The sequence below is a fragment of the Platalea leucorodia genome (genome assembly GCF_965183815.1).
Source record: "Platalea leucorodia genome assembly, chromosome: 1".
NCBI lineage: Eukaryota > Metazoa > Chordata > Aves > Pelecaniformes > Threskiornithidae > Platalea > Platalea leucorodia.
This window is the reverse complement of record NC_138823.1, coordinates 52,065,261-52,089,602: the sequence shown is the minus strand read 5'-3', so window position 1 is coordinate 52,089,602 and position 24,342 is coordinate 52,065,261.

Sequence of the window (24,342 nt, the reverse complement as noted above, 5' to 3'; positions counted from 1 at the left end):
CTAAAGTGAGAAACGCTGCTCCTTTTTTTTTTTCAAGACAGCCCTGGAGTTTATTAATTTTCATTTGCAGAGCATTGGGAAACCATTTCTGCCAAACTAATCAGCAGCTATCACCCGATGTAGAGGGATACCTCTAGACTCCTTTGGACTTGGCACCCTCCAGACTGGTTTGTCAGATCCCATAAATTCAAAAGAAATTTAAAAAAAAAAAAAGGAAAATAAAATAATGCCCTGCTGAACTTTTCTGTTTTGCTCTTCTTGTAACATATATGAAACAGATCTGACAGGAGAGTTTCCTTCAGCTCATATCTCAGCAGTAAGTAGGGGTATAAGCTTTTTTCTTTCTTTTTTTCAACAACCTTTACTAAAAATAACTCCTTTAAGACTGTGGAAGGAGATTTCCAGCCTTGTAAGTTCAGATGTGCCTGTGTTCATTCAGAAGGTTGATCTGGATTTAATATGCACAGCCCTGTCAATACCGTGTTAAGCCCTCTGGCACCAGAGGGTCCAGGCAGTCTCTCTGTATTGTATCCCAACCCCAAGCATCAAGAGGGACGTAATCCATCACATCAGCTCTTGAACCAAAACTGCTGCAATTATATGCTCTCGAAATGGGCCCATTAACCTATCAAAAAGCATTTGAGAAGGGGTGTAATGTTGTCAGTTATTGTTCACGGGGGAGGAGTGAAGATAATTCTTATCTTGCAAATAGATTCATGCAAAACCAATTGCAGTTTGTGTTGCTGTAATTGATTTAGCCCATTTTCTATTCTATGAAAATCCCAGGGTAGGGTGTTCACACACACACACACACAAAGGATAATGCCATTTCCCAAGAGTGGATTAGAGGGAGAGCCTGTGCCTGGCCCACCACAGGAGCGCAGAATGGAATCAGCCACAAAGAGCAGAGCGCATTCCCAAGGACGGCAAGAAACACCAAAGGAGATGGAAAAAGGGGGAAAGGCAGTGGCAAAAGCAGTGCTGTCTGTTATAAACAGCAACAGATATGGCAGTGTTAGTGTTCACGTCTCACTTAGGTGCTTCCATGCATCAACAGCTAGTTATAGGTACCTTGAGCTAAGCTGCACCCACAGCACATTTTGTTTCCACTAAGTGAGGCTGGCAAGTCCAATAGCATCCAATGACCTAGTCATCCTCTTTGCAAACAGGATGACTCCCTGGCACTCAAAACAACTGTTTTCCATTGGGAAATAATTGCGGCAAGTAAGAATAATAGCTTGCTAAGCTTCACTGAAACAAAGGGCTCCAAATCAGGTAAGCTTGGTTACAAAAAGCTCAGAAACTTTCCTGCACTGTTTATAAAGTGGGAAGTACGCCCTGTGAGCCCCCACTTCGATGGGAGATCTGGAAGAAGAGATAACTGTGATGGTGACACTCCTTATGCTCCCTGAGTACTCAAGAGAGGGAGCGTCCATACAACTTAAATCCCCAACGTGATGAGATAGGGAACCTTAGGAGAAAAGCCTTCCTTAATCAGGGACAACAGTCCTCCTGAATTAGCCAGCCAAATGAAATGCCTGCAGTTAAGCAATGTGCATACCTGTCATCTGTACCTTTCCAGGTAAGCCAGGGCTCTCTGAAGTTTTGCCAGTGCTGGCTCCAGGATGACCAGAACATCAATGGGTCTGGGCCACCCTTCCCCAAGAGGTACAGGAGAAGAGCTGTCCTGCACAATGCCAAGGGATGGCACAGCCATTTCCATGTTCCCTACACAGCAGAGAGACCCTGGGAGAGCTCTGCCCTCTCACCAACACCACCCTGAGCTGCACCCAGACCCTCATCAGCTCTGTGTCCCACTGCAAAAATGTCTGCTCCACTAGGTCATTTTGGACACCCCAGAGGAGCATCTTGGAAATAGAGATGACACGTTCAGGTCTCTCTGGCTTTCTCTCCATTGGCACACCATACCGCACAGCCTCTTCCCAGGTGACAACCCAGCCTCTGCCATGACCAGTGACCACAAAAGAGTGCAGGACACAGCCTACACTCTTAAAAATAAGGTCCTGTCCCTTCTTGTGACTCCCCTCAAACGAAATCTCCTGGTGACTCATTTTTTTTCATTGCTGAAAATACTCATCCCTGGATTCATTCTGTTCTGATGACTTACACACTTCAGAGAGGATGCTGCTCCAAAAATAATAAAACAGATTCCTCCTCTCATATTTGCAGTCCTGCAAGCCATTTTCTCAGTTTAAACAGTGGAGCAGTAAAAATGTGTTCATCTTGTACTTTCCCCCAAAGCAGCTTGTACTGACCACTGCTGGAGGCCTCCTGGGCTGCTGGAGGGCAGATCAGACCTACCAGGGCAAGACTTCTCTCCATCCCTCTATCACTACGTCCTTCCTTGCCCATTTGCAGCCATGGAGGACTGCATTTTACTCTTTTTTTTTTTTTAATCCTAGCAAAAGAAAAAAAAATACCTTCCCTAAGATATTTCCATTTGCTGTGGAAAAGGGCTAGAAATACACACATTTGGAAAATGAAAGCAGGGAATCTCTTCAAATTCATAGTTCCCTCAGATGAGCAGGGCCGGTGGCTGCAGACTGCACGGAGCCTAAAGGCCAGCTCTGTACAAAAGGGCAGAGGCAGTTCCTGTACGCACTCCGTAACAGCATGACACATTGCAGGGCTTCTGGACAAAGGGATGTATTTTTTATGTGAAATTATTCCTTAGCTGTATATTTCTTTGTCCTCTGCCCATGGGAGTAGAGATATCAGGCCAAGAATGAAAGACTCCTTTAAATTTCTGCATGCAAATAGGTTTGCTGTTAGTACTTCTTCCTGACTAGAGAGGCTGACAGGCTGAGGCAATACTAAAACCTTCATGGTAATGAAGAAGGGTACCTGAAATCCAAATGTTTTTGATCACACACAAATACACACTGTATTGAGAGCCACCCTTTCCAAAATGGGGGGGTTTGCAGGTAAAATATACTTCAGTAATTCCTCCCTGTCCTATAAACTGAATTGATAAGATTTAAGCTAACATTTCATCTTGACATTACTAATACATGTGTGCGAGCCTTCAGTTTACACTTTCAATACAGTCTATCAGATTAGATCTGTATACCTGCTACCGAATAACAAGGGTACTATTGATTTTTCGTTATTTTCAAGTATTTGTTTTCTTCAGTTGAGCACATTCTATTTATTTTGGCACAGGTAACAGAGAAACCAAGGCAAGAGACTTAACCTCTTTTCAGAAAGATTTAAGACTTGACAGGCATCGCAGCTTCATCAAACTGTTTGCTCCCGTGGTGGCCTGTAACAGAGTATTGCCCTGCTTGTTACTTTATTCACTGTTCATTCCCTTAATTTTATATCTAAATCTGCAGTGCAGAGTACATGCAGAGGTGGTGTGCAGGGTGTGCAGCCACAGTTTTCTTCCAGAAAGACTTGCAAAGTACCTGAAACGTGGGTGTTTTGTGCCCCTGAGGCTCAGTTCTGAGGCTCGGTCAGGTACCCTCCACCCCGAGTGTCATCCTGCTTTATACTGCAAATGCAGAAGTTAAGTGCAGAAGCAATTTATAAAAATATTTACACTCAGTAGGAGTTTATCTATGCCCGTTGCCAGGTGGATTTTAGAAAAAGATCCCAAACCTCTTTGTTGTTTTCTGATAAAACCCATGATTTGACAATTAAATATTCTTCCAGCAGCAAGTGCCAGCAGGCGATGCGGTTGCTTTCCAGCCGGACGGGAGCAGGCAGGCTCTGCCCATGCCAGGCGGTCCGGGGCTCGCAGTGCCCGGGGACAGCAGGGACCACCCGAAGACTACGGCAGCCTGGTGCCCTGTGTCCTGCTGCACCCAACAACTTAATAGCAACATTGCCTATGGGACTGCCTTTAGACACTACTGATGATCCCATGAGTATTGTATATTCAGAATTAAGTGTAAACTGAGAACGCTATACATATATATATATATGCATATATTTGCAAAGTCTTAAACGCGCTGCCTGTTTTCTCCCTTCTCGGTACATATATGCAGTGATGTGCTCCTATACTGGCACCTAGTGGGGAGCGCACGGGAGATGGGCAAATGAAGAGAGCAGGCTGCACGGACACACACGCTCACCCCACGAAATACCTTGGCCGCTTGGTTTTTTTTTTTCCCTGGTTCTTTGAAAGCCCTTCTGGATTAGCGCAGTTTTAGCAGGCTTCGTGCTCGCTGCTGCGCTCGCAGCCTTCCCCCTCCGTCGGGCAGGAGCTCCCGCCACGGCTCACATCCCTCTGGCTGGAAAGCCTCAGCCACACCAAGCCCCTCTGCTCCTTGCCCGTGCACCCATCCTCTGGGTCGGCACCCTCCTCTGTACAAGCTGGGATCCCTACCTGTGATCCCCTCCTCCTGCGTTTTCCTGCTGGATCCCCCCGCCGCAACCCATCCGCGTTTCCTCCTCCGGGTCCCCCTGCCTTGACCTGGGCCTGACAGGTCTCTCAGGAAAGCAAGCGACCACTGGTGTTGCTTCCTGCCTTGTAGCTTGTGCTCCCGCTTTGGCCTCGGAGGAAAGGGCTGCCTCTTACCCGGCAAAGGACTTCCTCCACCAATTCCCATTGCCCTCAGGAATCTCATGTCCCACAATTGTCCCGTTTTAGCTGAAACAGCAAAAGGCTCAACCTACCACTTCTCCCAAGGTCCACCCTGTGTCATTACAGCATTTGAAAGGAAACACTGAAAAGATGTGACGTTCTTGCCAAAAAGCATTTGTCTTCTTCTTACCATCTATACAAAAAGGACAACTCTCCCGAGGAGCCTCCAAGGTTAGTCTCAAATACTGCAATCCAAATGAGAGCTCCTGGGCAGCCCAGTGATACCAGTATAATCTTTCTGATTACAGTTACATAAATTACTGTTCCAGTTTGTTTCTCTTGCTGTAGTGCCACAGAGCCCTGGCTTATATCACAGCAGTTAAGGCAAGTATTTTCAAGCATTTAAGGCAGCAAGGCAGTATTTTCAAGCTTAGTTGCTTCCAGCAAGCAACTGGACGATGGGCGGTTGAGGTGAGCTGTCAGTCCTACAGGAGAGCTGATCACCACACAGTTGTGCTTCCCATGCATGGCATTACACACCACAGTTTTGCTTCTAAATTCGACAAGGGGCAACAGAAACACCTGCTGGATCCCTACAGTTATTTATTGTCCCACCAAGGCTTTCCTAAACTCTCACTCAAACTACGAGTCTAGTGAGAGGGTGCGGTCTTTCCTTTGGTTTACCCATTCATTTTCCATCATGGATGAAGGCTTTGCTTCCATCTTGAAGGAAACCTTTTGTTAAACATCCCTCCGTACCGTATGGCCTGTAACTGTGATTTACAACCCGTTTCTAGCTGCACCATGGTTCAGCTGACTTTTCTATTGAGCAGTTGATGTGAACGCTAAACCTATTCAAGGCTAGCAGCATTTCTGTGATTCATTCAACTTGAGGAAACACTGGAAATTTATTAGGATGTTTTTACAGTCCTGGAAATTGCTATGGGACTCTGTCACTAACAAAAGAAGAGAAATGGCTCACAATTTTATTGCACCTTTTCATATGCATTAGGTAATATAGACCTTTGTCATCTATTCAGTTTTTAAGTCAAAGTCTCTCCTTGGCTGAGACTCTGTGAGACTTCCAGGTCTTGCAATTTTATCACAAGCTTCCCTAATATTTGGCGCTTTCCTTAGAGCTCGAGCTCTTGGAGTCACTTGATTGGGCTACCTGAGGACCTCAGCTTTATGAAGAAATCAAAAAATAACTCTGTCCCTTGCGACTGTGAAGAACGGCAACAAAACATTAACTATAAAGTTGTTCACATGCCAGATGGCAAAGAAAAGCTAGATCTTTTAAGTTTCAAGATGTTTTTACAGCAGTGACTTTGGCTTATGATTTCTGAATCTCTGAGTGCTGTTGGGGATGGTTATCTGGAAGAAAGGGGAGAGGACAAGAAGCCATTTACAGCTATTTGTCGCTCTGTTTGCAATAGCCTCGAGCCACCTTAGCACACCAGCTGAAATCAGGCGGTGGTCAGCAAGTTTGGCCTAATTTTTTCCTTTCAGACTCAATCCTCACCAGCCTAGAGAGGCAGGTGTCAGCAGAGCCAGTTACTCTGCCCCCACCGCAATGCATAACACAGGACTCCCCTCCCCAGATGGTTGCCAGAGCAGCCATAGCCAAGTGACAACGAATCTTGGGATTAAGATAGAAATTTTTTTCACAGTTTGGAAAAGAAGAGCCTGAATGATTTATGCAGATGGCCAGATGGCTGCACCCAAGCCACAGAGAGTACTGTGGCCCCAGGCAGTACCTGGAAGTCGACCACACGGGCTTTTGCCCTTATCTCTGTTTCTGACCCTACTGCACTCTGCTGGGTGTCAATCACACCGGCGCCAAAGACCCTCTGGCTCCTGACAGCCAGGGACAGATGTAGGGAGCTGTGAGCAGTGGCCATGCTGCAGGAGACAAGACACAGCAGGAGGGCTCATGCTTTGCCCTTGCTGAAGCCCCAGGTCTACTCCACCACATGTCCCAGTGAGGAGGATATCCTCATATTTAGCCGGCAAAGGAGGAGGGGATCCCATCACTGCCTTTCCCTTCCCACTCCTACCAGGAGCTGGTCCACACCAGGGTATTCCTGCCAGGGCCACCCAGCAGATAGGCAGGCTGTGCTTTCCCTGGACATGTATAGAACAGAATAAACTATTTCAGTTGGAAGGGACTTACAACAATCATCTAGTCCAACTACCTGACCAATTCAGGGCTGCTCAAGTTAAAGCATGTTATTAAGGGAATTGTCCAAATGCCTCTTAAACACTCACAAGCTTATGGTGATTGCAGCATCCCACCTCACCAAGAATTTGCTCTACGTACGGTGGGGTTCATTTAAGCACTGCAGGCAGCTAGAGAGGACAACGCGAAGCAGCCTTAGCAGACACAGCCAGGAACAGCATCAATTATAACGCTGAGTCAACCAGGTGCTCAGGAGAAAGGTGCAAACCACATGTCGGTTCTGGGAAGGGCATCCTTTCTGGTGACTGGTCTCTTTCCAAAATACTCATAGCAGTGCTATGAGTGTCAGTAGTACTTTTGTTAAAGCAAAAAAATCTTCTAGAGCAGTGCATATCAGGACGCAGCCTTGGCCCAAAGCACTTGCTGTAATTTAATGCAAGATGTAACAAATTGGTGTTACACACAAAGGGAGGGAGCAGCAGAGATAACAGGATCACGCTTTGGCTATTTGTGTCTTGAGCTTCATGCCTGTGAATCCTTCAGGCTCGGATTTTCAAACGGCCTTAGGTAGTTGGACTTACAAAAGGATGGACTAAAAAGGAAAGTTATTACCCTGCTTTTCCCTTAGCATTTGTACAATATCTATAACCTTCTGAGCTCGTTACTCACATCCGTGAGTGCTTACTCCAACAGGGAGCCGTGTTATGTCCTGCAAAAAGAAGACTGCTTGTTTTTAAGATGGGTGGTTTAGTTTCAAAATAGCATTAAATCTTCTTACTTGCTGATAGAGAGAGGCCACAGTCAAACAAAAAGACTGATGGATTGAAACTCAAAGAAAAAACTGGCCTTTAGGGATATCAAACGTATTTGTTCGCACAGCGTTCAGTTATGAAGACTTTATTATGTACCAATTTAAGTTTATACATACTGAATATTCTTGAGTCAGCAACACAAGCAGGACTGCCTTGTTCCAGCAGATCTTTTTTCCACCCTTAGGATGGATTTTTTTTAAATAATCATCAATAACCATGACAGGGTTCCCTCAGTGGATGGACATCCCAGCACGCCATGAAGTTGTCTCCCCCGAGAAGCATTTCCACAGGCTTGAGGGAAATCATAAACTGCTTAGGAGGAATGGGATTCACAAAGCTCTCCCTGCCAGCTGCGTCGCTGCTTGTGAGCAGGTCCTGGAGGACAGCTAATGATGCAAGAGGAAAGGCAAGCAGAGCACCTTGCCCAGTTGTGAACAGATGGGAGACAGAGAGAGGAAGGAATCAGAAGATAAAGGGGAAGAGTGGAGAAGTTAAAACTCCTCGTGCTTTCTAAACACTGGCTTTGGGAATACAACCTATGTACATATATTGCTTACGATACAACAGTACTTGTGTCCAAAGCTTACAGAGGCAGTCACCAAGTAAGTTGATGGAAATTTCAAAAAAAAGAATCAACCTGAAGCCCTGAAGAGCCTTTGCTGGGGAGCTGCACCAGTTAAGGGTGGTTAACATCTCTGACCAACACTGCTATGCTGCGTTACTGATTGCACCCCACCGTCGGCAGTGGTACATGCCAAGGGCTTGATGAGGGCGTACAACATAAGAACTGATCTAGACTGGGGCAGCTGCAACATTTAAGACTGACCAGTCAGTCTCTCTGATTTTGGAAGCAGAGAGGGTTCGATTATATACATATGTATACATATATATGTATAAATAGTCCAGAATTGTTTTGTGGCTGGGAAGAGGACTGCTCTCACACCAACGAACACTCAGCCAAGAGGAGTTTGGCAGAGACAAATCTCAAAAGAAGAGAGGAGCTGTGCCTCTCTACAAACTAAAATTACAGTGGAAATGGGCAGCCCTGAACCACAAAGCCTGACTTGTCATGTACAACAGCCTTTTTAGGTGGATAACGATACTTATGGCAGTCCCTTTCTCCAGTTGCCTCCACGCTTTCCCCTCAGGGCTCCCCACTGTTCCCTGTGCGTAAGTGTCCATGCCCACCTCTCTCCACAGCTGATCCCCCCTCTCACATAAGCAGCATCAGCTCATTGATAAGATAATCAAACCAAATGGCTTGTATTAGGAGGCAGCCTAGTAATCTTTTTTAAAGAAAACCACTGAGTTAGGCACATAACTAGCATCCAAACAAGCAGCCTGCTTTTCAAGAGCTACTAAGCACCGCGTATATGTCCTGTATATATCCAGTATATACATATATATGTATACACCCCGTGTATATCCTGTTTAATTTCAGGGGAGCTGTAGGTTGCTCCTCCCTTTTGCAAATCAGGTCCTTGGGTACCTGAGAATATATTTGGGAAACTAACATCAGGCTTTTTTTTTTTTTTTTTAATCTTGGCCATAAATTCTATCACTTATAAGTCAAAACCCCATCTGCTCTAAATTTGCACTTGATTTCTTGCACAAATAGGGTTCACACATGTAAGTCCTGTCATTTGTGTGCTCCCAGAGGCAGTGCATAAATTACCTATGCACAAAACGAGGTCGGTCAGCTTTACCTCGTGGGCTGCCGAGTAAGTGCACATCAAAGGGCATATTGTGTTCCTGGAATGAGAATGAGGAGTCCTGGCATGGGTCACCCCCTCCACGCAGAAATGCTTCTTTTCTTGGGCACAAAAAAAAACCCCTAACAACTTTAAAAAAAAAAATCTGCCAGAATTAATCAGCCAGTGGAAGGTTCAGAAGGAGTCAGGTTTGGGTTAGCACTAACAAGTAACACAGCAGATTTCACAAAGCTGTTTGAAACCCAGTTTTGGTCTTAGAACAGACAGTAGTAGGTCTTCATTAGAAATTGCGCCCATTTTATAACACAGCTGTGAGAAGGGGTATTAAATATGACATTAAAATACTTCTATATGATCAGTATAAATGGAGGTAAGACACATTTAAAACCAGCTAGATGGAGACTATCAAACTGTAGAAATCACAGAGCTAACTCAGATCAGCCAACATGAAGTTAAATACAGAGTGCTCCTGCAAAAGTGCTAACTGCAAAAGTGTATTCAGCAGCATGATGTTTCACGTGACTCCTTCAGTCCCTCTTCTAGGTGAATTTTCAATGGAAGACAAGTGCTTCGAAAAAGTGGGCATCTCACTTTGGGTACTCCAGTCGTAATCTGTACAAAAAGCAGGATCTTAGAGAGAAGCAAGGGAGGAAAGACACTGACTCTGAGCGGATCTTTCCCAGATAAATAAATTAAAAACATAGTAACACACAATGACTACCACAGCTTGTAAATTAAGGGAGTAACTGGTGCATAGTGAGGCACTGATGTATAGCCTGGAGGAGGAACAACTTCATCTGAACTACAAACAATTCATTTAAAAAAAAAAATACTTTGAAGAAAAAAATTGTCTCCAGACCAGCTTGTGAATAAAGCATACCAAAAGGCAACCCTGATACTCCATTAGCAGCACAAAAATGGAACTGTCCCCCAAGTCTAGCATAAAAAGTAATTCTTTTTTCTTAAAAATATAGCTGCTTTGACATCCGAAGTTAACTGCTCCAGTGCTGCTTGGACAAGCATGGCTCGGGACAGCACACTACTCTGCACTGAAAAATACAGTGCCCTGCGCAGGTATCTGAAATTGCTGCTACTACAGCTCAGGTCAGCGCCTGCTCGGAGCCCTGTGGCGCAGGCAGAGGGCGTCAGCCTGCACCACGCTTCTGCTGCCGGATCTGAGAAATCCTGACCATCAGCTAGCATCTCCGCAGGGTCTATCTCGCTTCAGATACCACCACTTCAGAGCCACCTGGTTGTCCCTGAACAGTGATACCCTGTGAGGTGCACGTGTGCCCAGAGGTCCTGTCATCTGGCCACTTGGGCCATGGGAAGAGGGAAGGAATTTTCTTTGTCTTAATTTTGTCCATCTTTCTGTTCCTGAGGCCAAATCCGAAGCCATCACCATTAAGCCAATCTGGCAGGACCCCTCTGATGACCCCATGGAAAGTCATGGCTTCAGTGAGCAACGGCTCACACTTAGAAAGTGTGCAGACAACAGAGCTACAGCTCCACCAGAATAAAGGGGGGGGAAATGAGTCCAACATCTCGTCCTCCAAACTGGCCACAGCAATTTGGGTTAAGGCAACAGTGAGATTCCCAGAGTAGTCATGGGAGGCCAGGCACAGCCCTAAAGGCCTCCAAGAAGATCTCAGTTTCTGGATGTCTTCTCTGGAAGCAATTTTTTATCTCCCTGCTTCACAGATGATCCTTTCTTCCAAAATCCTTGGGTTTTATTTTCTTTTTTTTTCCCCTTTTTCACAAGGATAACAAGCAGTCCAATTTGCAGTTTCCTGTTACATTTTATATTTTTTACTTCTAAAAGATAAGGCTAAAGTGTAGTTCAAGTCTTACTCAAGATCTGAGCAAAGTTTCAAATGCTTTCAAAAAGTAGGTTTTGGCTTAAACTTACTTCACATTAAGAGTCAAACTGATGATTATTTAACCTTAAGTCTCTTGCTTCCTTTCGGATGGGCAAGATTTTTTGAGAGCTGCTTTAACGTTCAAGCGGGTACAAGCGTGAACGCCCATTGAAACAAATAGATTTTTACAGGAGCAAGTTCTAAGAGTGTGTGTCCAGGCAGGTTTGCTAGATGGCCAAGAGATGCACACATGTACATACAAGTGCAGGATAGCTAGGTAGTAGACCCACGACCTAAATCTCAGTCTTTTACACTCAGAAATAAAAATCAAATTATGATAGGCAGAACTTGGCCAGACTTCTTCTGGAGTTCAATTGAGAAAGAACTTTGACAAAGAATGCTTCAGTAAAGATATACTTTAAGACTTCTTTTTCTCTAGTTCTTCAGCTGAAATATCAATAGCAAATCATTTTTTTAATCACTTGCCTGACTTTAGAATACGCTGTTAACTTACACTGTCTCTGTGCTGGGAGCTCTATGTACAAAACTGATTGACTCCTCAATCATTAAGAAAATATGCAGTACCAGCATTAGTGCGTAACTTTTCAAATCTTGGCACAGCGTGCATTCAACCTCTCAGCTTCCACTCAACTTTCTTGACTTGTTTTTAAGTTTGTTTCTTTTAAGCACAACTAAAGGAATCTGCTCTCCCTCCCTCCTCCCCTCCTCAAAACGAGACTTTTGCATCAATCAGTCTCACTGGCATCTTCACCACTAGGCTTCATACATTTCTGTGCTGTGACTGCGGACAAGTTCTTTAAAACAAAAACTTTAAAAAATCTAAATTTAACAGCATCTGAAGGTTAAATACTGTGCAGAGTGAGAGAAGAGAAGACAGTGACAGGAGAGCACTCAATCACCGTATAGTTTCTCATCCCAATGAAAGCATCCTTTGAGAGTCTGCCTAGGTGTTGTCTAGCTTATATGATACAGTGCAGTGCCCATCAGCACTTCTGTTTGGAAGCTCGCTTCTTGGAAATCACCAGCAGGCTCATTACTCATAAATCAGAAGAAGGCTTTCAACCAGGCCTGGGAATCTGGAGACGCTGCATGAAGAGGGAGTTCTGTCTGCTCTGTGGGTTTCAGACCGAAGGGGGGTTGGCTTGGCTTCCTATCCTTGTGCATTCAATCAAGTGAATTGCACAACCAGGCTGCTTTGCTCTATTTAATGTAATGTTTCCTGAAATGTCATTCGTGAGTAGTACAAGTTATGGTTGTTGAGGGGGCGGGGAGGTCCACAGCCTAAAAATGTAAAAAAAGCTATCTAAGGGAGAAAGGAAGACAGGAAAGTTTTCTCTCCATTGATCAATAAAAAAATGCCTGTGTATTCAAAACATACTTTTTGTCCCCACAACACCAGGTGTGAGGTAGCTGCTTGCACCTAGATGGATCCTCACTGATTTTAGGAGTCTATTCCATGTAAAATATCTTTCTGGTGAAGACCTTAGAATTTGCAGCTAGGTGGTATTCTTTAATAGTATTTAAACAAATCTCACCTAAACTGAAACAGACCCAAGATAAGAAAACTTGGAGAGAGAAGTCTTGTCCTCAGAGACTCTGGAGATGCCTCACCCTGTCTCCTTTGGCAGGACACAGATTTAACAAAAGAGATTGCTTGGGGTCCATCTTTTGATATGATTTCCAAATCAGGAATTTCTGCAGGTGGAGAAGATAGTAGTAAATCCCCTCACAGGATCAGGACTTTAGACTCTAAAGTTGTCTTTCCAAAGAGAAAGGTCAAAGCACATGTATATTGGTCCATTTTGGAAATGTAAGTGTAGGGACAAAAGATATGGTCTCAAAGTCAATTTAATGTATGGCCTCTGTATTTCAGTCATCCAAGAGAGTGCAAAAACCTGCTGAGACCAATGGGCATTTTCCACTGACATCAGTGCACTTTAGAGCAAGGCATTCACCTAAGGACCCAAAGGCAAGAAGCTTTCTTGCCCTTCCCTCATCTGCTGAGGAAGACAGGGTTGATTTTAGTGCTAGTGTAAACAGAGATGTATGTAGTTGAGAAGCGTCAGTAATTTAAAACATCATATAACTGACTCCCACCTGGGAGGATTATTATATGAAATGCACTAGTGATGTCTCCAGCCTCTCTTACTATGGAAATGCTGAATAAGCAAAAAGTAGTAAGTTGGGTAATAGCATATTCCAGAGGGAAAAAAAAAAAAGCACTATTATTCATTCAAATCCATTAACTGTGTTAAGAAGGAGAAGGTGATTCATTCCAACTCTTCTCTACTTCAGTACAAAGCAGCTGGTTTTTAATCATCAAGAATGGTTGTGTCACTGAAATAGAGACCGCTAGCTGGATTGCCATAAAAACCTGCCAATGAATTAACTGGGCTCCATATAGCCAAAAATAATAGCGCTTAAAAGCAGCTTGTCCTACCTCTGTTGAGAACGGACATCTGTCTCCTCTGGTTACTATGAAGAAGTAGGACCTCAAGGTCAAAGAATGTAATATATTGACTGATATCTCTACATTTTGGAAGGTTCACTGGCTGTTCTCTATATTCTTCATATCGATTTTCTCTGCCTTTCAGTCTGTACTTCTAGAAGACCCTCACCCAGATTTTGATTCAGTAAGCTGCATTATTAGGGCCACTTCCAGCTACAGTTACTGCAAACAGCAGTTGAGGTAAACCCACTTCTACTTAAGAATAGCATAAAACACACTATAGTAAAATAACGGAAATTACTACTAGTCAGTCAAAATGGAAAATAAGTGAGTCCCACAATATTCTTCTGGGTGTTCAAGTCATCTCCCAGAGATTCAAAATCCTCTTCTGTCAAAGTGTACATCAACAGCTTATTTCACGTTATCTTTAACACAGAAACTATAGAAGAGGTACCTTCTGGCCAACTCAGTTCTTTCTAATTATCACCCAGCCATATAGTTGTCTAGTAGATAGTGTGAATGGGTGTACTTCTTCCTACGATTTGCCATCACCATAGCATCGCCACAATAGCTTACAAAACCTGCAAGCAGGAACAAGACAAACTGGGTATTGTACACATGACTGATAATGCAAAGCAGAGGATGACAAAGGTGAAGCTGGGTGTTTGACTGCTCAGCAACTGCACGTCTAGAGTCATTTTAAGTCTACGTGACCAGTAATCTACCATGTTTCAAAGCCACCTACTGTTCTGCTAGGAAAGCAGGGGTATTAGTAATTATTCCTCTGCAAATTCTGCAGAACCGGGACTACAATTACCTTCGTATTTGTTTATTTAAACCTAAATTCTTTGACTCTGACTCAGTTTCTGAGAATTAGTAATGACGTTACAGGCAAAAGTCAAATGTTATTTTAGTTGATAGTATTTCTATAAATCTAAAAAGAGACAAGATTTGTTTTGTTACTTGGATACCTTCTCTGTCTATCAGTCTCCCTTGGTAGGTCTTTATTTGCTATCTCATGTGACTTCTTTGCTACTAAAACTTCCTTGGTATCTGCACCTGGGGGAGAATATAAGCATCATTCCCTACAGCAAATTTCATTCATGTGTACAAGAGACATTCAAACAATGAACTTGAAGTTTTTTGCCTCCATTACTGTTGCTGAGAGTTCTCAGAGACACTACCTGGATCAAAAAGAGGTCTGCACTGTATTTTTTAATTTTTAGTGGCAAACGGTTAAACAATTTGGATGCCAGATGAAGGCAATGATTGCTGTCCAGGTTCGCTGGTTTGTCTGAACAAGAACTGTCTTCAGTGTGTTCATGAAAGACAATGCCAAGGTAAGACAGAGTAAATCTTGCTTAGGCAGTGCCTACCTGATCAGGGTATGTTTTATAGCAAAATAGACTGTAGGCTGCCTTCAGCTTGCTTTAAAAGCATAGCCCTGGTCAAGTCTGGGCTGGAGATTTCTTGAATCATAGTGTGTTGTTTGGAATTAAGTGATGTTTTGCTTCAATTTCCCCCATTTGATTAATAGAGTGCATTTATATGCCTTCCCTCTTGTTTGTTGGATGAAAACAGACCTGCCGAACAATATGGGAAAATAGTTTCATCAGGGACTGAGTAATACTACAGAAACTAAAATGTGTGTGTAAGAGTGTGAGTGGGAGAAAATGCTCTCTTCTATTCCCTGTCAAGCTGATGGTGAGACTGGAGAGACCCAGTTCCTCCAGGGAGTTTATTTAAACTGCGATACAAAAGTTATTCTGAAAAGACAACATTCAGCTGCTTTATTGACTGCTGCTACGAATTTGCTGCTGGTTTGAACCTCCAGACCAAAGGGTAGCTTGAATGAAGAAGCTGAGCTTCGGGTGATGCTAGAAATTGGGAAAGGATTTGGGGTGAAGGGAGCTGCAGCTGACATGAAGTATGTCTTCTCCAAAAGGAATAAGCAGGTCACTTCTGTGCTGCCCCGTGGTTAAGCCTGCAGCATCAGAAAGCATTTTGTAGTATGGACACAGCGGAACCGAGTGTCTCAGTCTGGGGAGAGGTTTGAAGGTATCTCCTTCATGTTGGACTTCGCACAGATCTTGAGGAGGGGTAGAAATACAGTTTTACCCCTAGCAGGTGCAAGAGAAATGCAAAGCCAAAAGGAAGCTTAGCTGCAAGTTTGTGCATTGTCCTTCCACTGGAAGTGATGAGGGGGTTTTTATTGGATCTCCAGCACCGTGAGGACTTAAGACTATGTCTTTACTGGTCAGTAAAGCAGGCCCACAGCTGTTGTCTGGCCCAGGCTTTCAGTCAAGTTGTCTTTGCTCCTCACACTTGTACTCCATTTCAAACTGTGGCCTTGCCCACACCACCTCTGATGGGAACAGTCCTGGCCCATGTCCCTGAATGAAGCCTGTATGTTGTCTGCACAACCATCATGGCCAAAACCGCATAGAGACTATGCTACCAGCTGAACACTGCAGGCAGGGATGTGCCAATGCCGCACTTCTGCCCAGACTCTATTCAGTTTGCTAACATAGATGTAACGTAACAGATGCCACACAGGATGACTGATGTACAAGATGCATGAAGAAAGTGGCCCAAAATAAGCAGTTTAGCCTCATTTCCAAGAGAAGCTCACATGCTCTGTGCATAGCCTCTATCCCTTCTACGTAAAGCTTCAATCCACTGACCAGCAAGGTTAGAGATGACTAACACTTTCAGTACCCAGAAGCTTCATGGCAAGGAGGAGAGCAAAGAGGGGCAATGCGAACAGCAAATTAGGGTTCCCACTGACGTGAGACCATGATCGCAGCCTTGTTAGGAGCCAGAGGGTCTGCCCTGCAAAAACATCTTAGAATCATAGAATCATAGAATTGTTCAGGTTGGAAAAGACCCTTAAGATCGTCAAGCCCAACCGTTAGCCTAGCACTGCCAAGTCCACCACTAAACCATGTCCCTAAGCACCACATCTACATGGCTTTTAATTACCTCCAGGGATGGGGACCCAACCACTTCCCTGGGCAGCCTGTTCCAATGCTTGACAACCCTTTCGGTGAAGAAATTTTTCCTAATATCCAATCTAAACCTCACCTGGTGCAACTTGAGGCCATTTCGTCTTGTCCTATCACTTGTTACTTAGGAGAAGAGACCAACCCCCACCTCGCTACAGCCTCCTTTCAGGCAGTTGTAGAGAGCAATAAGGTCTCCCCTCAGCCTCCTCTTCCCCAGACTAAACAACCCCAGCTCCCTCAGCCGCTCCTCATAAGACTTGTGCTCTAGACCCTTCACCAACTTTGTTGCCCTTCTTTGGACACGCTCTAGCACCTCGATGTCCTTCTTGTAGCGAGGGGCCCAAAACTGAACACAGCACTCGAGGTGCAGCCTCACCAGTGCCGAGTACAGGGGCACCATCACCTCCCTGGTCCTGCTGGCCATACTACTCCTGATACAAGCCAGGATGCCATTGGCCTTCTTGGCCACCTGGGCACACTCCTGGCTCATATTCAGCCAGCTGTCAACCAACATCCCCAGGTCCTTTTCCACCAGGCAGCTCTCCAACTACTCCTCCCCCAGCCTGTAGCATTGCATGGGGTTGTTGTGACCCAAGTGCAGGACCAGGCACTGAGCCTTGTTGAACCTCATACGGCTGGCCTTGGCCCATCCATCCAGCCTGTGCAGATCCCTCTGTAGAGCCTTCCTACCCTCCAGCAGATCAACACTCCTGCCCAACTTGGTGTCATCTGCAAACTTACTGAGGGTGCACTCGATCCGCTCATCCAGATCATTGATAAAGATATTAAACAGAACTGGACCCAATGCTGAGCCCTGGGGAACACCACTTGTGACCAGCTGCCAACTGGATTTAACTCCATTCACCACAACTCTTTGGGCCTGGCCATCCAGCCAGTTTTACCCAGCAAAGAGTACACCTGTCCAAGCCATGAGCAGCTGGTTTCTCCAGGAGAATGCTGTGGGAAATGGTGTCAAAGGCTTCACTAAAGTCCAGGTAAACAACATCTACAGCCTTTCCCTCATCTACTAAGCGGGTCACCTTGTCGTAGAAGATCAGGTGGGTCAAGCAGGACCTGCCTTTCATAAACCCATTCTGACTGGGCCTGATCACCTGGATGTCCTGTAAACAACAGGACAACTTGTCCTTACACCTGTCCTACTGTTTCAGCTCAAACCCAGGACTTCAAGCAACCAGTGCAATCATCCCAGGATGAAAATGAGGAGAAACTATGCTTTCTTAATCCCAGTTCTTGTGCAAATATTTATTTGACTCTGATGTGCACTTCTACTCAACCTTCAGTTCACAGCAAGACAACACAAAACCTCGCTGCTGTTGTGGGATCAGAGACCCCTGAGGTGGAGAGCATCAAAAGGACTGTGATATGGAAGAGTCTGAGGTGCCTGTTTCCAGCTACAGGTTTCCCAATGAATTATCAAGGTAAAAAAATGCAGTACAGCCTCAAAGATGGGCAGCATTAAGTTTACAGGCAGGGGATGTGGAAAAGCGTCCCAAAATGGTATTTCCTGCTGAGGATCAATTTCTATTGTGAAATGGATGTTTTTCTGAAAACAGTTTGGAGTGAAGAAACCAACCACAGGAAGGACTATATTGTAGCCATTTCTTTCCTTCAGACTTCAGAAGCTTGTGAGTCTGCATGAAAGCCAACAACAAACTGGGTGTTCCTGCATTTGGTTTTAGATGGGGTTGTACTAGCTATTGCAGCTGGTTGTTAAAGTTTATCATAATGTTAGGTTCGCTATGTATTTAAAGTTACCATTAGAAATTTCCAGGTATATACTGCAACTTCTTTCCATTCTGTTTAGGGATGTCCTGTCCTCACAATCTGAGGACTCAGCTATTTTGCCCATGGTCCTTCCAAGCATTTCAGAGTTAGCTGTGAGATCAGGAAAATCCATACATCGGGGATGCCGTAACAAGTAACAAACAATTGCATTTTGTGACATGGATGGGAGAGAGATTCTTTCTGAGTACGGAGTTATGAATAGGTCGGGAGAGAAAACCTTGAAGGTCATGGTGCTGCAGTGTTATGTTTTGGGGGATCAATTTAGGAGGTGGGAAAGGACCGAGAGGAGAAGGATAATGGGCAAGTCCAGTAGGTTACACAGGATGGTCAACACAGAAGTGAATGGTCAGACTGAAGATAAGGCAGGCACCCCAGCTGAGGAAAGGTTTTAACATGCCCAAATTCAGTGTTTTTTTAAAGTACCAATGGAAAGAAAGTTTCTGAGGTAACTATGAGGGGTTTGCGTAAGTCTGAATAAGTTTGTATAAAGCTGAATTACACCGTCTGTCCTGAGCGATCGCCATCAGCGGGTGGAAAACTGCACTAGTGAGGGAATCTGGGAAACAGGTCTGTGTCCTTGAGATGGCACTTGGGTATCTCAGAGCAATGGAAAATTTATTTTTTTTCATGAGGCCGGACTATTTTCAGGCAGCGGGGTTTGTATACTATACACATCCGTTATCGGTGTGCAAGGCAGTACAACCTGTATTGCTAGCAGATTTCTGTTCTTCTAGTAGGCTAGACAAAGTGGTGAGGAAAGAGGTTTTTACAGGTACAGGTGCTTATTAGCATTTTGACAACTATTTCATAGAGTTGGAGCAACCAGCAGTCAGCTGATGAAGCGCTAATGAAAACAGAGTTGAATGATTTGAAGCCATTTCTTCCTGTGTGACGCCAGGGTATTGTGGGATGTTTTGAGGCATCGTTTTTGAAAGAAAGCCACAGAATTAATTATCTGGGAGAATACTGGGCATCTGCTCAGCAAGGATGTATGGGAAACTCAATAAGCTGAGAGTGGGTAACCTAGTCTCCCTGGTCTGGGCACAGTTTAAGCTCCGTAAGTAAAGGAGAGCAACTTGTGTTTAGCACTACTGGAAATTGAGGTTATTCCTTGACGAGTAGTACAGTGACATTTCTGGATTCACCCAGCGTGAGTAAAGGAGTTTCAAACCCTTCACTAATTCCTCTCTTGTTCTCCCTATCCTTTCTGTGTCATTTTTATAATCTTTCAGTGATCCCTTACATACGGCCTCATTCGGATCATTATTTCACCAAGTCTTTTTAACCAGGGAGAGAGAAGGGTGGGATAAGAGGAACTAGAAGCAAGTTGTCTGTCTGAACACAGACTGCAAAACATTAGCCTCCATTTTCACCAAGAGACAAGAGGAAATACCAGGGAAAAGCAGCTAAAGGTCACAGAATGGCACATTTTTCGTGTAGTTTACCAGAAGTATGTGAAAACAGCTGTAGAGAGAATGGATAAATTATGTTTTAACTTTGGATTGAGCTCAGAATTTTGAATAAAAAAATCTACCTACCCTATTTATAGCTAGTTCTGTCACAATATTGTATGCTATTGTGAATTTATTAGCTGGCAATGGTTTTTAATAAATCAGTGTGCAAGGCATCCTTGTAATAAGTTATAATGAGACACAAAACAAGATTTTCCTTTGAGTTCCTTGTCCTTTTTTCCTTGGGACCTTTTATCTCCTGTCCTATTAGGAAATGTCTAAGTGGATATGCCCATATGCTGGCAGAATGAAATACCAGCGTGCCAATGGAAAGTTTTTGTTCATGTGGACAGTGTTACAGTGCTGCTGGCCTCTGCAGAAGATAGGGCCATATTTTTTGACATACAATTACTGAGGCACTACCAGAGAACGAAACAATAAAGGATTATCATATATTATGTACAGCAAAGCAACTTTTAGCCAGACACAGACTTAATCACATTAAAATTTAGCTTAAAAGCAGTTCTGCATTCATTCACGTGCCAGTAATATTTGAGAGAAAATAAAATGTTACTAAAAAACATTTTAATTGTAAAAACAATGCATTTGGAACAAAAAGGACTTGCAAACTTATACACATGCAAATCTGGGTACTCCCCTTTGTGACTATGAATAGCCATTAATATTAAAGGATTTAATAAACATAATCATATGCAGAAAGAAATCACCTTGCCCTTCAATGCAAACATTTAAAGAATGTAAGGCCATGAACAGGCTCATCAGTGAGTTTAACTCCCTTAATTCGAACTATTTTGTGAAGAAGAAAACGAGAATGGGCTCAGAAAAATGCTCATATCTGAATCCAAAGTCAGATTTCATTTCAAATATTTTCACAGCTATGTGTTGCATTTAATTTCTAATAATACTACCTTTTTTTTTCCTCCTTTTCTGAATACTATGAAAAACAAGTATTAAATTTGAACATGCTGCTGGCGAACAAGGGGCGTGGACTGTCTGCTAAAATTCATGGTTCAAAAGCCATGCTTTCTTTTGTGTTTTGTATCCCTTCTCCCAGCCTAATTTACATAATTAACTGACATTGATTGCATGCAGAGTCTCACTATTGAATATGGGCTACTCATTGTTTGCAAGCTACCTATTAAGCAGGCAGTTTCATGAAGAAGTTCAACAAATAATTTCAAACTATGGAAAAAAATTACTCCACCTTTTCACAAAAATTTCCTAATAGGGAGATGTCAATCCTAACAAATGAGTTTTCTCAAATGATTTGCTCAGATACATAGAGGAGATTTCAGATTATTAAAACCAAGTACTATGCTTCCCATATCAGGTTTCTTATTGCCTTTTTCTGCTTTGATTATGAAGATGACAGAGCTCTCAACTGCAAAAGATATAGTGGCTGATGGAGCCCAACAAGACACCGTCTTGTCGTACAAGGTGTAAAAGACACCAAGCTTCTCGCAGCAGAATCTTGCCTTCAGTTCCCAGTCACTTCAGGAAAGAGGGACCGACTCCACTTCATCATAGAAATATCATTATGTTTATTTTATTTCATTTCTTACAGACTGGCAATTCAACAAAGTTTTGTCTGTATATAGAATTGGATCCATTGAACTAGAAATTTATTGCGTGCATCAAAGAATGGCAAGTAACTGTAAAGCGTGTTAAATTTCAAAGTAATAATTACATACGTTAAACTCACTCAGATCTCCACCAGCGCAGCTCCGCTGATGACAACAGTTACTTCAGATTTACAGCTGCGCGGGATCAGAACCAGACCTGGGCGGTTTAATTCTGCAGTGTCATGCAGTCCTTAGGTGGGTAACCGTGAGCAAGAGGTGAGTTAGACAGCTAAGGGGGCCAGGCCAGCTCCTTGGGAAGGTGGGGACAATGAACATTTTCAACTGCAGTGGTGAAAGGGTTAATGTTTCCATGCCCATGTACTATCAACAGTTTTATTAACTTGTTTTCATTCCTTTTTTTTGTTTGTTTTCATTCCCTTCTAATGCTGTTGTTCATTTTCAGATTCCATTTTTAATATTTTTAATTCAGTTTTAATATCCTCCACAGGAATTTAAAAACAATCTACTCTTTAAAACTTAATTGTAGCATTTGGTATTCCATAAAAATACATTTTACATTTTCAGATCCAGTTTTGTGAAGTAATTGGATAATAAATAAATAATGAGAACAAGATCCTTATTAACTTTTTAGTCATTAAACTGACTTAACATTTTAGAAAGAACAATAACTTTTCCAATAACGTTCCAGAATAGTTGTTATAATTATAACACACCAAAACAAATACATACAATGATGCTGTCTTTCTTGGATAGTAGGATGGAAATTTGTAATTATTTACATTTTCCCCAAGCAGCATAAATGGCCAGCATTTCTCTCCAAGAAGGGACTGCGCCCCCTCCCACTGCAAGGAACACAAACAATCATCCAAGCATTAATATGGACGATCCCTCAGCAGCGCTGCCAGTCAGCCCCCCTGCACTGAACCTCCTTCTCCCGAGCAAGCAGCTGAGGCATCCGTCCGTACTCTGGGTGCCTACTCTGGGTTCAGCCCGGGACACAGCCGGTAAATCCAAATCCCCCGCCCATTTCTGTGTCTGGAAGAAGGCCCCATAAAAGCTCAGGAGATGCCACCAGCTCAGCTGTCAGCAGTGCTTCAGCAGCATCCCCGTACCAGGCGCAAAGGGCAGCCTTTCCCCAGTTTCCCTGGTGCCAGCCCAGGGCAAGAGGAGATGCTGGAGGTGCAGTAGGGAAACTGCCTCCTCCACCCCTCTCCTTTTCCTGAAGATCCGTGAGAGCTGTGGCGTGGCAGGGCTCTCGGGGCCCAGGGGAGCCTGGCCAGACGATACTGCGGGACACCTACGCTCCTTCCCAAGCACAGATGTAAGCAGAGCGATCCCGCACTCTTGTGACCTCCCACTCCAATTAATACAGATTATTGTGATGGACCCGGTCGTGGCCGGGGCCGGGAGAGCCTCGTCCAGTGGAGAGCAGAGCAGCCCTGCCCGGGAGTGGCTGATGCCGCTTCAGGTACCCAGGGAATTGTCCACATGTGGGACCTGGGAACATACTGGTGTGTGATTAAGTCCAGCCCTCCATATTGTCCAAAGTACCACTCTGGCACCTCACACCGCTTTGCAGCTTACTCGGGCCTGTCAATCCGCCATCCCTATCACCTAATGCTCTCTCCTTATGTTAAAAAAAATCCAGGTGAAATCTGGATGGCGAGAGACTTGAGCCGTGCTGTGGAGGCCCCGCATTATTTGTAACGCCTTCAAACAAAACATAAGTGGGTGCTCTGATGAAGTGTTGACTAAACTTTTCCTGCCACCTAATCAGCTGGAAATCTATCAGTGCAAAATATCTTCTGGCTGAGTAAGAGCTATTTTTCAGCCCTCTCAAGCAGCCCAAGAGGACTGGGCTTCAGCCTGGTTTCTCATCCCGGTTCTCATCCCTCACACTGCAAACGCAGTTCAAGGAGGAGGCTTTAAATGCGTGCTAACCCCTAATCACGCCAGCAGTGCCTTTGAAGTCACGGAGGACTTCGTCTTAAAGACTTCTCTCCCACAGTTCTAAAATAGCCACTGATACAATCAGCAACGAATGACCACGGGGTTTCTCGAGCAGCACGGCGTATGCTGGTCGTGTCTCAGGCAACACAAGCTTCGGAGGAGAAGTTTGATTTCAATGGGAGAAAGAGCACAGGCCTGACCGCACGGAGCAGGACTTTGTTTTTCCATGTCAAGTAAATGCAATTTATCTTTTTTTTTTTTAAAAAAAAAAACAAGGAGCAGTTGCCCACGGGCTTTCCTATTCAAGCTTAGGTGTAGTAGGTCGAAAACCAAGAGACAAAAAAGGACAGGTGACCACAGTCTCGGCCCAGGCCCATTGTGTTGGGCCCAGCTCGGCTGCCCCAGCCACAACACTTGGAGGAAGTGCCACACAAACAGAGGAAGCAGGATTCGGGCTGAGAAGGATTTAGTAACCACATTACTACGCTCTCAGCACTGATGCCTGCAAAAGATAAAACCTGGGAAAAGACCTCGGGTTCCTACTCCTTATTGTTGCTGCCTGGGATTTAACTTGTATGTCTGAACTATGTACATATTTCACTGATTTAGGTGGGGCGCCGTGAACGCATTTATACGGGCCGAGACAGTGACAGGACTGCTGATGTTTACAGTAACAGGTTAGAGAGACTTTGCCAAAGCATTCTTAGTTTTTAAAATGATCGGTCCGACCCAGCCCCCCTCCCCCTCTCCATTGTTATTTTTTCTGCTGGATTTACGGAAGAAGGAAATGGTAAATTACAAGAAAAAAATAGCATTTATCTTGCCAGGACGTGTTGCTTTGAACTTGGATGATATTAACATATCAATCAGATTCAGTGATATGTTAAACAAGGTTGTCCCTGGTTTATGGTTCACTGAAGCTGGGAGTTGAACCATGGCTTTGTC